Source organism: Neofelis nebulosa, chromosome 3 (genome assembly GCF_028018385.1).
Source record: "Neofelis nebulosa isolate mNeoNeb1 chromosome 3, mNeoNeb1.pri, whole genome shotgun sequence".
NCBI classification, from domain to species: domain Eukaryota; kingdom Metazoa; phylum Chordata; class Mammalia; order Carnivora; family Felidae; genus Neofelis; species Neofelis nebulosa.
This window is the reverse complement of record NC_080784.1, coordinates 78,623,091-78,639,841: the sequence shown is the minus strand read 5'-3', so window position 1 is coordinate 78,639,841 and position 16,751 is coordinate 78,623,091. Positions and strand designations below refer to the sequence as shown.

At 39.9% G+C, this 16,751-nt stretch overlaps 1 protein-coding gene across 9 annotated transcripts in view; it reads left to right on the top strand.

Moving 5' to 3' along the window:
• Positions 1-16,751, top strand: part of DCLK2 (doublecortin like kinase 2) — a 153,949-nt gene that overhangs the window by 74,503 nt on the left and 62,695 nt on the right. The gene's annotated exons all lie outside the window — the stretch shown is intronic.

Here is a 16,751-nt window from a genome sequence, read left to right as displayed (position 1 = left end):
TCATGGCAGTGATGAGAGTTAAATTCAAATTATTTATCCCACAATGATGTTGATGATTTAAGAGGGAAGGATTGCCGAACTCTTGTGAAGTGGAAAGGGTTATGAATCTTCTGTGATTATTAATCCCACTGTACTGAAGGCAAGGAAGGTGGGTATATCAAAACATGACTTGTTAGCAGTAGCCGTCCTCAAACACTGCACTTCAGTACCCAGGAAATGAGCCCCGGGAACCACATTGGCCACTACATAGACTATAGTGCTTCCCTCAAGGACACACCGGACAAGCGCAGACGTGTGTGTGTGTGTGTGTGTGTGTGTGTGTGTGTGTGCACGCACCCACAGAGCCACTTTCAAGTTGTCTTTCCTATCAGCCCTCTTGCATGGCAAGAGGTGCATGGCATTTCCCATTCTGAGTAGCCCTCAGCATCCTGTTTGTCCTGGGGTGGAAGGATTGGAGTTGGTGCCCGTTGTCAGACCTCTTCATGAAGAGGCTGCTTATTGGCCTCGGTATCTCCAGGGTGGTCTCTCAAGGAGAAGAGAATGTGGGAAGACTACTTCTTTTAGAACAGGGTCCCATGCCACACCCATACCCAGTCGTGTTTGTTAGAAGCTGAGGATCGCGTTTGTGAATTAATGCAATCATGAGCCACTTTGTTCTTAGTTGTTTATATGGCCATGCTTCGTTTTAGAAGGGGGACCTGGTGTTTATTAAAATAGAAACCTAATCATTTCAGAACCCCATTCTTCTGAATAAATCAAGAAATAATGTGTGTGTGTGGTTCTTAAGTGTGAATACAGCACTTAAAAAAATATGCTGCAGACTTTGTTCATCAGATTCCTCTGTTGGTGAGACTATTTAGCCTATAAGGGTCTTTCAGCCAAAGACTGTTACCCAAGACAGCGCTGGCTGACATTCTGAATACTTTTTGGGAAGTACTGAAGAAAATCACCACACACTAAACAGGAACGGCAACTGCCATTTCAAGATGTGGTATTAAGGATAGAACTAATTTCTTGGTTTATGAGCTAGTCCTTCTGGAGCTGGAGGAGAGTGAGATGAGTATGTCTGTGCTGGGGAATTGGGACTCAAGCCAGACTAAGGCAGAACATGTCAGAAATGGAGACAAGGAACAGGGCCGTCCTTTACCAGGCTGTGAAGGAGGAATTCATCCTTTTTCCCCTGCCAGGGTTTATCACCAACTGGTGGAGGTGGTGGCAAGGACTTTGTGGGCCATTTGGCCTAGACCTCACATTTATGAAGGATTCATATTTATTCTTTAAAAATTATCACCTAATGGGGGCACCTGGGTGGCTCAGGCAGTTAAGCATCTAACTCTTGATTTTAACTCGGGTTATGATCTCTGGAACCGTGAGATCAAGCCCCACAGCGTGGAGCCCTCTTGGGATTCTCTTTCCTCCTCTCTCTCTCTCCGACTCTCCCTCTCAGAAATTAAGTTAATTCATTTATTTAAATGAACCTAAAAAAATTACTACCTAATGAATTGATGTAGTTGTTGTAATTTCTATGCATTTAAATAATTTTTTGCACTATGTGTATAACATGATGACGATAACCCCCTTCAGCATTTCTTCTTGTTTTAGGAAGGTGAAGTGGAGTTCCTGCCTCTCAACATGGGGGAGAAACCCTTTCCCTCTTCAGCTCCTTCCCTATTCTTCAAGCATGTCCTTCCTGTCCATAGTGCTCCTGATACGAGGTCTACATGGGTCCCATTTATCTTTATCCTTGCTGTAAGCTGGAGTATTCCTTTTAAGTTATTTAAATTGCTAGTGACAAACCCACTTTTGTGGTAGAAGATAGGTGGATGGGGCATATTGTGATAACCTTTACTTACATTTGGGATCCTGCTTGTGTTCAGATCCTTACTGCTATGCTGACCTGCCTCCATTTCTCCGTCTCACATCTGTTTTCTGCCTAAGCCCTTTGATTCTCCATAGCCATGTCTCTGCATATGCTGGTAGTAAAAGCTACCCCCCATGAATCTAATACTTTGAGTCACTGAACCTGGAGTCCCCTTCTCTGTGCTATTCATCCATTCATTCATGGGTAAATATTCCCTGAGTATTCTACACTCAGGCACAGTGCAGGGTGCTCTGGCTACAGTATGGCAAAAGGTGAACACAGTCTCCAGGTGCTGGATGTTTTTTTCCCCATCCTCCTCAGCTGCTACAAACTCGTGCTGACCTAGGTTCCCTAAACCTCCATCTTGATATTCCTTCTGGTTTTACTCACCTGCTTAGGTTCCCAAGTTAACCTTGCCACATCGCAAGAATCCAAGGGTAACTTCGGTTCATACTGATGGGGAAATAATGTACTAAAACGTCTTCCTGGAGGGAAACTGAGAGGCTTCAAGGTTGTTGTAAGGCAGGGTACTTACTAGTCACTCAGGTGCCATGATGGATTGGAAAATATCCAAGAAGGAAGGAGGCTCTTCTTTTCAGGCTAAATAACAGCCTCCTTGTTGGGAAGGGAATAATCAATCCCAGCTGGAGCAAAGAGACCACGTTCCCTTTGCTTTTCCATTCAAATCTAATCTAATGACATGAGTTTCTGACATGAGTAGCATTCTTGCCCAGACTTGTGGCCCCAGGGAGGGGATGGTTATTCAAGACAGCTGGCTCCCTAAGCAAGGCATATAACTTGATGATAAATGCTTACAGACAACTTCCCTTACTTGCTGATTCCAGTCTCAGTTTAATTGACACCCCTGGAGATTTGCAAAAAATAAATAGATGTTTCTTTGAAAGAATATTATTTCTCTGGATGCAAGAAAAAGATAAGAAATTGTGCATGCATACAGTTCATCAGTATTTTCCAGCTTATGGAATTCTTTAGGGAGGGATTCCTTTTATGCATTCCCTATGAAACAGAAGTTTCCTGTGCCTTTAAAACCTGTCTTGTGTTATAGTGTAGAATAAATCTGACCTGTGATTTTGTTTTTTTTTTTTTCTTTAGCTTTGTCTTTTGAAAGGAACCATTTCTATGAATTAGTAATTTGAAGTCACCTTGTAGATTTTTCTTCTGAAAGCTTACATGTAGCTAAATTCAAGTTTTAGTAATTTAAAAATTGTTTGTTTTTTCCAGGGTTTATACTCCTTTGGGTCAAGAAACCCTTCTTTGGAATAACAGTTATGCCTAAATCTCTAGACCTAGATGTCAAGCATTTCTTGTACATTCCTTTCTCATAATTGGAGATGAAGTGTTGTGGGCAAAGAAAGAATTGACTCATACATCTTTTCTGCCATCTGAGAACTTGGGCACTATAATGGTTATAATATCTAAACTAAAATGAATATTCTGAGAAAACAGACATTTGAAAGAATTTGGAAGTATTGAGGGTATGCAGAATTTCTTTGCAGTTTATCAAAAGGACTAATGTTAATGATAAAAAATCTTATAAATCGAATTTTAGGACTGGATCAGTGAGTTGAAAAAGGGAATTAATAAGAAGCACTAAGACCTGGTGAGGTTTCAAAATCAAAGCTAGGCAAAAGACAAATTGTTTCACACCTTATATAAGTTACAAGTTGTATCACACCTTATATAAAAATTTAAAGACATACTGAACAATATTTTTGGTTGTCTGTGGATATATTCATCTATAATATAAGGGCAAAAAACATGGCTTAAAAGGCCCATGATAAATAACTTGACAGTATTTTCCTGAGGTGGCATAGACCTAAGGTAAGGAGGGAGGGAGCAGTGAGGCTTGGGGACCAGAAACAAAAGAGATTTTAACTTTATAATGTTTTATTTGCAGATATTAAAGGGATCTGAGGCAAGCATGACATAATAACTTTTGTTAACTCTGGAAGCTGGGCATTATTTGCTATAGTCTTTGGTCTGGTCCTAGATTACTTAAATATATAAAATTACCTTGAAAGGGAACCTCAAAAAAAGACTTTTTATACCTTTATTCTTAAGTTCCACATAAATCAGAGTAGCGGTGCACAATCAATAGATATAACCCTCTCTGGGTATTTGCATATTTACAGTGAGTCTTGATAAACACATAAATCTCAACTGCTGAGCTCTCTTGTTTTGAATTCTCCTAAACTAAGTACTGTTCTAACAATTTGCAAATCAGTTATGTATATGTTAGTGTAACAAGTTTTGGCTGTATTTCAGGAACAGGTGCCTTTTAAACAGGAAAATCTAATTGTGGTATTTGCCTCAGCCAATATCACTTTCATTTAAAAAATGTTGTCATAAATAATTCGAATGGATGGCATGCTTTCCGTTTCTCAATAGCCACAGGCATGTAACTTATTCAGAGGATTTCTTTGGCCTGGAAGCGAGACTTTTCATTTGCTAAGAAGCTTGCACTGGGAAAAAATGTTCTCATTGCTTTTCATGTAGGATTTATGTTGGTTTGAAAATGAAAATTTTGAGTCCTTGTCATGTGAAAATAGATGCAGCTGTAGAAACCAAAATCTTACGTTTTCTGCAGCATAGAACTGCCCCACTTATTTTGGACTCAGGTCTGGTCAACTCACCAGGCTGGACCCAACAGCTTAAAACTAGGAAATATGTAAAGGGAAGTTTGGGCACAGTGTGAAATTAGGGCACAAAGCCTCCAGCACTTACCCAGTTTCCTAAACCTAATCTCTCCCTCAGCCCACTGATGTTAAATGCAGCAAACTAGAAGTAGGCAGGGGGACTGCTGAAAGGGAAATTGGGTGGTCTTTTTAATTACACAAGTGAAAGTTCAGAGCATAATGGCAAGGAAGGAGGAAAATAATTTTATTAAGATGAAAGCAACATAAAAAGTGGACATTATTCCTTAAAAAATTTTTTTAATAGGGATGATTTTCCTACAAACCTAAATAGCCCTACTATATTACAGCATAGTGATGGTGTTTGTAGTCATAGTGCTGAGTGGTTGGTGTTTTCCAGAACAAGTCTAGAATTAACTGACCAAGTTTTTCCACACCATCTTAACTAATGGATCTCTTTGTTTTGATTCCAAAGGTCTTAACTACCTGGATGCACTCACCATTTGCTGAACTGATGCCATGAGGGTGGACTAATCTGATGGTGGATTTTTATATGCAGAGACTAAATTTCTGGAAAATATTGCAGGTTTTGCCTTTATGTTAAAAATTTAAAGGTCATAATATTTGTTAATACATGTTTATACCCTTAGCATGTCCAGTCTGGCAGCAAATGGAGTCCTGTTCTAAAACCGTATGATTCTAACTTGTGCTTATAATTTGTTTTTAGAGAGTTGGCCAATTCTTTTGAAGTTATCAATTTCAGAACATACTCAGTATTCCCTAAATAACAGAAAGTTGGCCTGAACTTTTATGGACCTTATGACATTACTTAGAAATTGATCCTTAAAAAGAAAGATAAATCCTAAACATAAGTTTACATGCTTACCATTCATTTACTTCATAAAAGTAAGACCTAGAAAAGTGGTCTGGTTATTTGGATTTTGGCATGTATAAAAGCTCTCCTGACTCGTCTCAGTAAGCTCTCTTACGTTGTTTTCCATAAATTGTAGATCATGCTGTGACACAGTGTGTGGTCAGGTACAAAGAGTCACACAGGCAGAGGTCACACTCAGCTTCTTCTCCACTGCTTGTTTGACCTTGAGCCAGTTACTTACCCTCTTTGAGCCTTTGTTTCTTTTTGTTGAAAATGGTAATCCCTGGGCCTACTTAAGGTTGTTCTGGGGGTTTAATGAAATTCATGTGTAGATGAGACTCACTGTGTAGAGTATATAGAATTAGATGTTTCATACTTGTTCCTTATTCCTTTCTGTTGGAAACAGAAAAATTTGAATTAGAAAATTGCCACCGTTGGGGCCTCTGGGTGGTTCAGTCGGTTGAGCATCCGACCTGGCTCAGGTCATGATCTTGTGATTTATGAATTCGAGCCCTGCATAGGGCTTGCTGCTGTCTGCAGAGTCTGCTTCAGATGTGTTCTCTCTCTCTCTCTCTCTCTCTCTCTCTCTCTCTCTCTAGTATAAATAAGCATTAATGAAAACATTTCCTCCTTTTACTTTGGGTCTCAGTTTCCCCTTCTGTAACGCCTGTGGTTTGATATCCGTTTTTATTATTTGAAGATGGTAGAATCCTAGAGAGTGTGGACTCTGGTTCCAGTCACATCCGCTTGCAAATGTGCAGCTCCAGCTTGCCCAGGATTTGAGGAAAGCTCACAATGGTTGCCATAATAGGTTTCCTCTGACTTCCTTACCTGAATTCTTTTAAATTCTTGCGGCAGCCTCCTTCCAGTGTCGGAAAGCTCTAGAGTGTATTTGAAACTTTTTTCCTGTAGGAATTAACACTGGGATCCTCGGTGGGGGCAGTCAGAGGATCAGCTTAAAAATTACCTCATTTCTAGGAAGAGTGATCATTGTCTCTCCTCCAGAATACATTTGGTAGCCAAATAGCTATGAATTTTTCAAGATATTTTTATCCTGTTAACAGAGGTATTTCCTGAAACCAAACCTTTGATCTCAAGATTCTTTGATAAGTTGTGATTGGTGAATAGCCATTATTATGAAGAGGCCCCACTGGGAAAGGAAAGGTTAGGTCCAGTATTTTTTTTAATGGAAACAAACTAAATGTCGGGAGTTGTCTGTAGATGCAGTTGAGAAGCCCTTTACTGTCAAGTACTGTCTTCTGTTAGCTTCAGTTCTGTTTCCATGGCAACCACAGGGTCTCTAGTGCCTGGCTGAATGGTTTTACAGGAAGCTGAAAAACATTGCTATTCTAAGTAGCTTTCTTTTTACTGTACAAAGGGATCCTTCCCTTACTGTAGGCTAGCCAACATTTACTGGGAACAAAGGAGACTATTTATGCGGATTGTGTTCTGGGTAGAGGGTAAAGAAATGGGGAGACCCCAGTCCCTGCTTAATGACTCGTGAATTTGTTTTTGTGGTGATTGTTCCTAGCATTTTGGAAGATCCAAATAATTTACCTTTTCTTTATTTCAGATATGGGTTTTCCTGTTTATGTTAAGCAGAATTTATATTCTAAGTATAGAACTGGTTTTAAAAAAACAAAAGGTGGTGGTGTGTGGCTGGGATAATATTAGTTATGGTGAATTTATAGCTTTCAAGTATCTATGAAGGCAGTGTATTTAACAACAAAAAGTGCCCCATGCTAGCAATAGACACAGAAAGATAATGGCTTGGCAGTTATTAGGTTTATCCTTTATTGTATGTTAAAATTATCATTTGGATTTTCTTTACATATTAAAAAAACCCTGTATTTCCATTTGTTTACATGGTAGAAAAATTATATATGGTAGAAATGTCTTTGGGGGTTCAAAATTAAATGCAGTTCCTTTCTGGCAATTTATGACTTGTGCTCATTTCTTAGGAAAGAAATCAAGGGTATCAGTGCATTTCCATTAAAAGCTGATATAATAAGTTTAATTTCAAATATAAGCCACTTCCTCCACTTCTTTTCTGAGCTCTTTCAAATTCTCTTTAGAAGTAAGTTAGAAAAAGAAATTTTTTTTGTTTACTCTTTAGTAGAGACAGCCTTTTAAAACTGCACTCTGATAATGAAAGCCTTTAATTTTAACAGATGTGGACCTTTGTTCCTAATCTTGCTGTGTCTTTCATACACACAGTTAAAATTAAAGACAATCTATAGAAAATTCCAATGCGTGTTTTATATGCCTGATGTTCATCATCCTTGTGCTGGCAGGCCAGGTCCAAGGACCCAGAGTGGGATCCCACAGGGTCAGCCAAGAGGGTCCCTGTCTGTACGCAGAGTAGAAGAAATCAAACACGAGCCAGCAAAAGGTGAAAGCAGAGTTTATTGAAGGTACAGAGAAAGTGCAGGTACAGAGCATTTGGGAGACTCAGGAAAGGAGGGAGTCTTGTCTTTGGTTGGGGATGAGGGTTTTTGTTGAGGATCATGGTCTGATGTATGTGTTCTCTTAGGCATCCTGGAATTGGTAGTTAGAACAAAGATAAGGACCCAGGTGTCACTCCTGGGAGCCAGGGGGTCTTGGCACTGAGATATTTAGTGCCAGTGATCTGGAATATGGACACGATGGCTTCTTAGTCCTTAGATGTTGTCTGTTGTGCTGGAAGACTCCAAAGAAATCATTAACTCCTTACCCCTTACAAGGAGGATATACATTAAGGCATGTGTATGGCAGGGGGTGCAGATCCTAGCAAGAATAGAAACAGGAAGGGAAGCAAAGAGCAGAGTTTCATGGAGACCCTCAGTTTCCCTGTCTCAACCCCATTTCTTCTATGAAATGTAGTTCTTGTTCTGCAAGATGAGTATTTCATGGGAGCTGAGATTTGTGACCCGGACTGTATTTAGATAAGTTAATGCCAGTTTAAACTACTCCTTTACTGAGACCTAATGATGTTTCTTTTGCGTTTTTATCTTATCAGGTCTTGGAAATTTTCAGTAAAATAGTTTTGGAAAGTATCTCAAGAGACACTTATTTAATACATCCTCAAGTCTGACTAGCACCAAGTGGCAGATTTAATAGCAAATTGCTTTGCTTTAAATGTCCTCTACCAGATGGTTGCAGTAGTAGGTTTCATAAGTAATTTTTCTTAGGTAACCCTGAAATAATGATGTAAGGAATGTACTTTTTGAAAGAACTTGCATGATCTAAAATGAGTTTTTAAAAATTATTTTAAGGTATCTAGAGCCAAAATTTGATGAAGTATTTCCTGATGTTGGGGGAGATCATCAAGACGTGACTACTGGTTGACCTGTGAGCGGGATGTGGGTGGTCAGAGGCTCCATACCCTTTCCCCTGTTCTTGGAATGTGGGTTCTGCTTGTCTTCTCCGCTCCCAGGGGCTGCTCCAAAGACATAGCTTTGAGATTATGTGCGTTGAGAATATCTGCATGATATACGTGACTGAATCCAGTTAAGACTTCTATGTGAACTTTGAAGGTTTGACAGGCAAGTGTGGGGATCCAGTTGTCTTGCTGCCACCCAAGACAAGTTTCGTGTGTAAGCTGCCTTTGCTGGTTAAAACTGCCATCGACCAACCTGGAGTTGTCTGCCTCTTTGTTTTTTTTCCTGACCACTAAACAAGGGGCCAGTTTCAGATTTCATCCGGGACAATCTCAAGAAGGTTTTGAACCAACAGCTGAATATTTTCTTTCTTTTTTTTTTTTTTTTTTTTTTTTTTTAGTTTATTTATTTTGAGAGAGAACACAAGCCGGGAAGGGGCAGAGAGAAGGAGACACAGAATCTGAATCAGGCTCCACGCCATCAGCACAGAGCCAGATGCAGTGCTTGAACTCAGGAACTGTGAGATCATGACCTGAGCTGAGATCAAGAGTTGGATGCTTAACCAACTGTGCCACCCAGGTGCCCCCTTAAAAAAAATAAATAAAATAATGTTTATTTTTGAGAGAGAGCACACAAGCAGGGAAGGGGCAGAGAGAGGGAGAGAGAGAATCCCAAGCAGGACACTGTCAACACAGAGCCCAACACAAGGCTTCATCTCAGAAACCATGAGATGATGATGACCTGAGCTGAAGTCGGACACTCAACAGACTGAGCCCTCCAGGCACCCCTGAATATTTTCTTTAAAGAGTTATAGGATTTGACTGGTATATTCAAAGAGGTTATAGATTATCTTGGCATAGAAAGCCAATATCATAAATCTGGGAACAAGGACTACCTTGCATGATAATGAGTTGATAGAGACTGATTGAAGGAGTGTGGAGCCTCTAGAGAAGGGCTATTTGGAGGAAATGGGATTCAGGGCATTTCATTAATTCAACAGAAATGTACTGAACGAACCTTTTATATTAGATGTTATGTACTGTGCTGGAATTATAGCACAAGTAAACAAGAGTGTGTCCCTAAATGTATGGAGCTCACAGTCTGGTGAGAGGTCCAGACACAAAACCAGGCAATTACTTCAATGATAATGTCTATGTTGGGCGAATTACAGAGTACTAAGGGTACACCTGGATTTGTAAGGAGCAACAGATTTCGTTGAAGATTTCTTTGAGGATGTATGAAGCTGAAACAGAAATCCCAGTGGATGTTGCTATTTACCCATTTAAAATAGGGTTCCTTTTTTTCTGCACTTAACTTTTTGGACACAGTCTCCTAAACTTTTCTTAGAAACTAAAATATTTGGATTTTAGAATTTTACAGTAAGAAGAGATCTTATAGAAATCCAGCCTGTTTTACCACCAGCACCTTTGTAACTCTGGAAAGGAGAAGAAATGCAAATTCCCAAAGTGTGCCAATGGGTCAGGATAAATAGACCTCCTCTCATTCATAATGTGAGTGAGTGTTCAGGGAAGATTACATCTCTGTATCCTCTACCTTTTTTCTTTTAAGGAAAGGTTTTATTCTCCTAATACATGCATCGTATCTTTGTCAGACCTCAAGCCTTTGTATCTGCTTCTATCTCCTTTAACAAAGGAGAACAAATAGGGAAATTAAAAAAAAAAAATAGTTGAATCTGTTAGTCTATGTAATCTATTAAGAACTAGCACTGAAATTATGGCTGCTACCCAGTCACCCTGACCTAATTTGTCTCCTAAAGGATAGGAAAAATTACTGTTTTTAAATGGCCCACATTCCTTTGGAAAGCTTAGATATGCTCCCATAGATATATTATTTCTCAGTTGGATGTTTCCCCATTAGATCCTACTGATTGCTTTAATTTTGTACCTTAGCAGAAATATCACTTCCCCCTGGTTTATGTAGCTTCTTTCACGAGCCACATAACATCCATTATTCCTGAAGAGCTTCTTGCATTGAAAAATTTAGAAGCAGACAGTAAGAGGTCTTCTAAACTGATACACTTTCCTCACCCTTGTTAAGAATGATTCTCAGATGTTATTCGTCGTATTGATATGTTCTTTTCAGAGTCGCATTTAGTGACACAGCCAATAACTCAATGTTAAATCCCAGTTTTTAAAATTTATGATAAAAGGAATGGGACCACCACAGCTAAAGAACAAGAAATATGTTGAAAAACATAAAAGAATCATGTAAGTGTTCAAATAATATATGAAATATTCTCAAGGCATTGGGTATTTTATTTTATGAGATGTTCTTTTTGTGCTTCTTTATTCCTGTAACTGTCAGGGTGCTCTTCCATTATAGTATTGTCTTATTGTAACATTTTGAACGGTAATTTGAATGATAATTGTTACTTTTCTTGTCCATTTCTACCAGTAGACTGCATGCTTCTTGGCTTTTGTTTATGCCTGGCATATTATAGGTACTTGGTTAATGTTAGACTGAATGTACAGTGATAAATTAATGTGATTCCCGTTGATGAGAAATACCATTTTTCATCATTGATGAGAAATTTATTTTAGCTTACATACGACCCTGGCATTTTGTCAGATATTTCACTTTGAAAAGTATTGACTGAGTTTGGGACACTACTAGGAACAATTAAATATGTAGTCCATATGCTTGTAAAATGTAAGCATGGGCAAATAATGACTGTATTATATGGAGGCTTAGCATTACACAAATATAATTTTAGCATAAAATTGGAATGATATGCTCACAGTCTCTTTTCCTCTGCATTATCTAAAAATGTTGACCTTGCGGTGCCTGGGTGTCTCGGTTGGTTGATTGCCTGACCCTGGATTTCAATTCAGGTCATGATCCCAAGGTGATGGGATCAAGCCCTGCATGGGGCTCCAATTAGAGCCAAAAAAATTCAGATATCCTTTTTTTTAATTAAGATATCTTAAACTCCCAGAAATTACATACAGAAATGTGGTTCATGTGATGTACATATACACACATGTATACATATACTGGTGAAATATTTATAAATATGTTTATATGTACATATTAAAGAATAGTTTCTACCATCAGCCTACTGGAATAAGAGGAGCACTTGGGTGGCTCAGTAAGTTAAATGGCCAACTCCTGATTTCCATTCAGGTCATGATCTCACAGTTAGTGAGATCAAGTCCCCCATCCGGCTCTGTGCTGACAGCATGGAGCCTGTTTGGGATTCTCTCACCCACTCTCTCTCTCTCCCTTCCCCTACACTCTGTCATGCAGTTTCTCTCTCTCAAAATAAACTTAAAAGTTTATTTTTAATGTTTATTTATATTGAGAGAGAGATAACACATGTGAGTGGGGAAGGTGCAAAGAGGGAGGGAGAGCATCCCAAGCAGGCTCTGCTCTGTCAGCACAGAGCCCAACAGAGGACTTGATCCCGTGAACTATGAGATCATGACCTGAGCCAAAATCAAGAGTTGGATGCTTAACCAGCTGAGCCACCCAGGAGCCCCACAAAATAAACTAAAAAAAACCAAACAAACAGTATTTGAGGCCATGAATTAATGAAAATGAAGAAATAACCACTGCTTTCACATGTGATCACGTTTAGTCTTTAAAGATGAGATGAAATTGGTATCTTGCTTAAGGTTTCTGCATGTTAAAAAAAAAAGAGGAGGTGAGGTGGTCAGGTTCAGGCTCAGCAGTGTAATGATACAAAAGCTTATCCTCAGCAAATGCTTCCTGTGTTTTTAGTTGATACCATAAGGTGAGTTTCCTCTACAGTGAAAGTGAAAACAATTGAAACCTGCTCATTCTCCTTCCACGGATGTTAGTTTTGGTTTACTCATCAACTTCTCTGCTGGTGTTCTCTTACTAGTGAGTTTTAACTTTACAGTTTTGTTGATCATACTAATGACAGTCCAAACAGTCCATATCTATATTGTGAAAAATGTGAACAGAGACTTGTATTTTTTTAGAGGTGGGGGAGAGGGAGGGAGGGAGAAAGTAGGGAGACAGGCAGAGGGGAGAGAGAATCTTAAGGCCCTATCCCATGACCTTGGGATCATGACCTGAGCTGAAATCAAGAGTCAGACCTTTACTGACTGAGCCCCTCAGGTGCCCATGGAGACTTGTATTTTAAATCAGCAGCAGTAGAGGGAGAGAATATTCCCATTCATTCCTTATTTACTTATTATCAGTGCAGTCTATCATCTGTGTTTATATCAATTTTCTTCTCTTGACTAGTCAGATACAACCCCATGAAATTGTAAGAATTCCAGCTTTAAAAAGGTTTTGATTTTTCTAAAACAATATATGGACTGGATAACTTCTTTTGTTTCAGAACCGAGAGTTTCTGTCATGCAGACTGTGGGATCGTAAGTGGACCCTTAATGCTGCTTGGGGGCCATCATTGTTTCCCTCTTGGGACAGTGCACCACATTATTCGGGTGTGATGGGGAGCTGGTAGGCAGAGGGTTTAGGGTCAGGACCCGGATGGGGGCGGGGCTCCTTTTTTAGTTAGAGACACTACACTGTACAGTTTCTTTAAATAAGAGCCTTTGCTGAGGACATAGCAAATCCGACCTGTTCCTTTTCCCTTTCAGAGTAGAGGCAACAGGTATTCATTAAACTAATAATGAGTAATTCCCCACAATCCCAGATTGCAATTTTACACCTTTTCTTCCTCCTCAAACCTGCTGTATGTACATCCTCTCTCAGCCTCACTTTCAGGTGATGACTTTGTTTCAGTTTTCTCGGTGAAGTAGGAAGCAATCAGGAAATGTGCGCCAGCCCCACCATGTGTTCCCGCCTAGCAGCATCCACCTGGATTCCTTTACCGGGAAGACTGACCATGGTCTCATGCAAGGCCATTCCCTTCTGCACTCTGTTCCCATCCCCTCTCTCTTACAAAGGGACACAGCTCCAGCAGGTCTCTCCTTTCTTTCTTGTGCCACCATCCTTCTCCTGCCTACTAGATCCTTTCAATAGCATAGTACTGTGTTATTTCTCTCATCTTAAAAAAGCAAGTTCAGGGATGCCTGGGTGGCTCACTCAGTTGAGTGTCCAACTCTTGATTTTGGCTCTGGTTATGATCTCACGGTCTTGAGATTGAGCCCCTGCTTTGGGCTCTACACTGGGTGTGGAGCCTGCTTGAGATTCTCTTTTTCTGTCTCTCTCTGTCCCTCTCAACCCCTCTCCCTCTTATTCTCATTCTCTTTCTTAAAAAATTAGAAAAAAAAAATTCTGCTAACCACAGACTCCACTTCCTCCTTCTGCTAATCTTCCCATTTTTTCCATTCCAAGTTCCTTGTAAGAGTTGTCTATATCCGTGTCTCCAGTTCTTCTGCTATTGTTTTTTTTCCAAGAAAAATATTTAATTTTTTATTTTGAGAGAGCACAAGCAGGCGAGAGAGGCAGAAGGAGACAGAGGAATCTCAGGCAGGTTCCATACTCCGCACAGAACCCAACGGGGGGGCTGGATTTCATGACCATGAGATCATGACCTGAGCCAAAATCAAGAGTTGGACACTTAACCAAGTGAGCCACCCAGACGACCCTCTTCTATTCTTTTTTAAAGGTGCTGCAATTAGACCTTCTCTTTAACCATTCCACTAAAACTAGTTTTCATCTTTAAGAGCCCACCAATCTCTGTGTTGCTGATTTGGTGGTCACTTCACAAAGTTCGTCTTACTTAGCTGTTGGTAACATTGACACAGGTGATTCCTCTCTCCTCCCTCATCCTTGAAACACTTTCTTGACTTGTTGTCTAGCATCTACCGACTCTTGTTTTTCTTCCTCCCATTCTGGCTGCTCCTTCTCAATATTCTTTGCTGGTTTTGCTTCTTCTGTTTGACCTTACAATGTTACTGTGCTTCAGAGCTCAGGCTTTAGATCTTTTCCTTAGGTGCATTCATTGCCGTAATTGATCTCAAGATTTTAAATACCATCCATATGCTGGTGAGTTCCAAATTTCTACTTCCAGCCCTTATCTCCCCCATGAAATTCAGATTTGTGTATGTCTAACTTTCTGCCCACCACCTCCACCTGGATGTTTAATAGCCATTTGACATGTAATGTTCCAAATCTGAATGCATGAGCACCCTCTCCACCACGAAACTTGTCCATTATCTTGTATTCTCTCCTATTAGAGTTAATGACAATCCCAACTTCTTAGTGGCTCAAACCAAAAACCCTGAGCTATCATATTCTCTCTTCTTTCATATCCCCTTATCCAAGGGGTAGTGTAGCCCCTTCTCACTACCTCCACTCCCAACACTTTTGCACAAACCATTCTCATCTGTTGCCTGATGTAGCAATAGCCTCCAACTATGCTGTCTATGCTTGCCCTTTTACAGTCTAGTCTGAGCATGGTGTCATCCTATTAAAAGGGAAGTCATGTGATGGTCCTCTGCTCTGAAGCCTCCAATGGTTTTATGTCTCAGAGTAAAGCAGAGCCCTTACCAATGGCTGACAGGGCCCCATGTCATCTGCTCTGTGTCCCCTTACTTCTCTGATCACTCTTCCCCCTCTTTTACTGTATGCCAGGACTTTTCTTGTGAATGTGCCAAGTGTGATCTCTCCGCAGGGTCTTTGCACATTCTGTGCTGTCTGCCTAGATCACTTTTCCCACGTGCTTGTCCCTTGGTCTCTTTTAATATTGTGTTCAAATGTAACCTTTGCCCGAGGCCTTCCCCAACCACCCTATTTAGTTTTGCAACACCCATCCATGTATTTACTGTTCTCCTTCTTTGCTTTATCTTTCTTCATAGCACTTACTGCCTTTTGATACTGCATAAATTTACTTACATGTTTTTATTGTGTTTCTTTTCACACTTGCTTTGGAAGGGCAGATACTTTTGTCTGTCTATTGTTATTTCTTTACTAATGTTTCTATAGCATCTAGAATGGTGCCTGGCACATCATAAATGTTCAAAACAAATTTAATACTCTAGGAGGTATGTCATGTCCTGAGTCAAAATACATGTTTGTTTAAACCAGTTGTGTCACTTATTCATTTCATAACGACCATTCCTTGAGAGTAGTATTTGAGGCAAATTGGAGCCTAATTGCTAGTTATATAATTTGGTTAACTATTTAACCAAATGTGCATTCATTGCCTGGAAACTGAGTCAAAGGGAGGCAGGCATCTCTTGGAAACCATGTTTGGGAAAGCCAAACTTAACACTGACAGGTGAAATCATTAGAAGATTGATTAGGAAGATCTAAATAATATAAAACCACTGTTTTGATCTCTTATAGTCCCTAGACTTGTTAAATACTTCTTTTCCATATAATAAGGAACTTAGTGGTCTACTTTGGCATTTATTCTAGTCAAATACCAACACATTTAGTACCAGATAAAATATTTCCTTGTAATAAAATCAATTGCTCAATCCTTCTAAGAACCCCATGAACTGTGAGATCTTGACCTGAGCCGAAGTTGGACACTTAACTGACTGAGTCATCCAGGTGCCCCAGCAATGATTTTTTTTTTAACTTTATAATTATTACTGGGAAAAGAGTACTTTTAAAAAAAGAGGCCCTCATGTAGCCAGTTGAAAAACAGGTAAAAGTGGAACCTACCTATGTCCAAAGTCTAGGAGGATAGTTGTCCTCGACACTGGGATCAGCGGATGAATGTCCTCCCTGTGGGGGATCCAGTTTCTGTGGAATCTCAAAATGAGACAGTGTGTGTTGCGAGCCAGGGAGTGAAAAAAGAATATGAAATTAAGACTATACATTTAGGTATAGGGCCTTATAAGGGCCCTGAAGCCTCCTCTGATGTTAATGATCATGTTGGTGATGGAGATGAGCATTTACACCTTGAGCACTATTCCAGGCAGTTTCCATACATTATTCCCTAAGACAACCTAAGGCACGCTGTACCAGAGGTACAGAGAAGTCATGCCCAGGGTCACACAGCTGGGAAGTGGAGTTGTTAGAAGAATGACGAAGGGGAGAAATGAAGAAATTAAACTGAGAACAGAGACCTCCGTCAACCTCAGCCTTGCCAC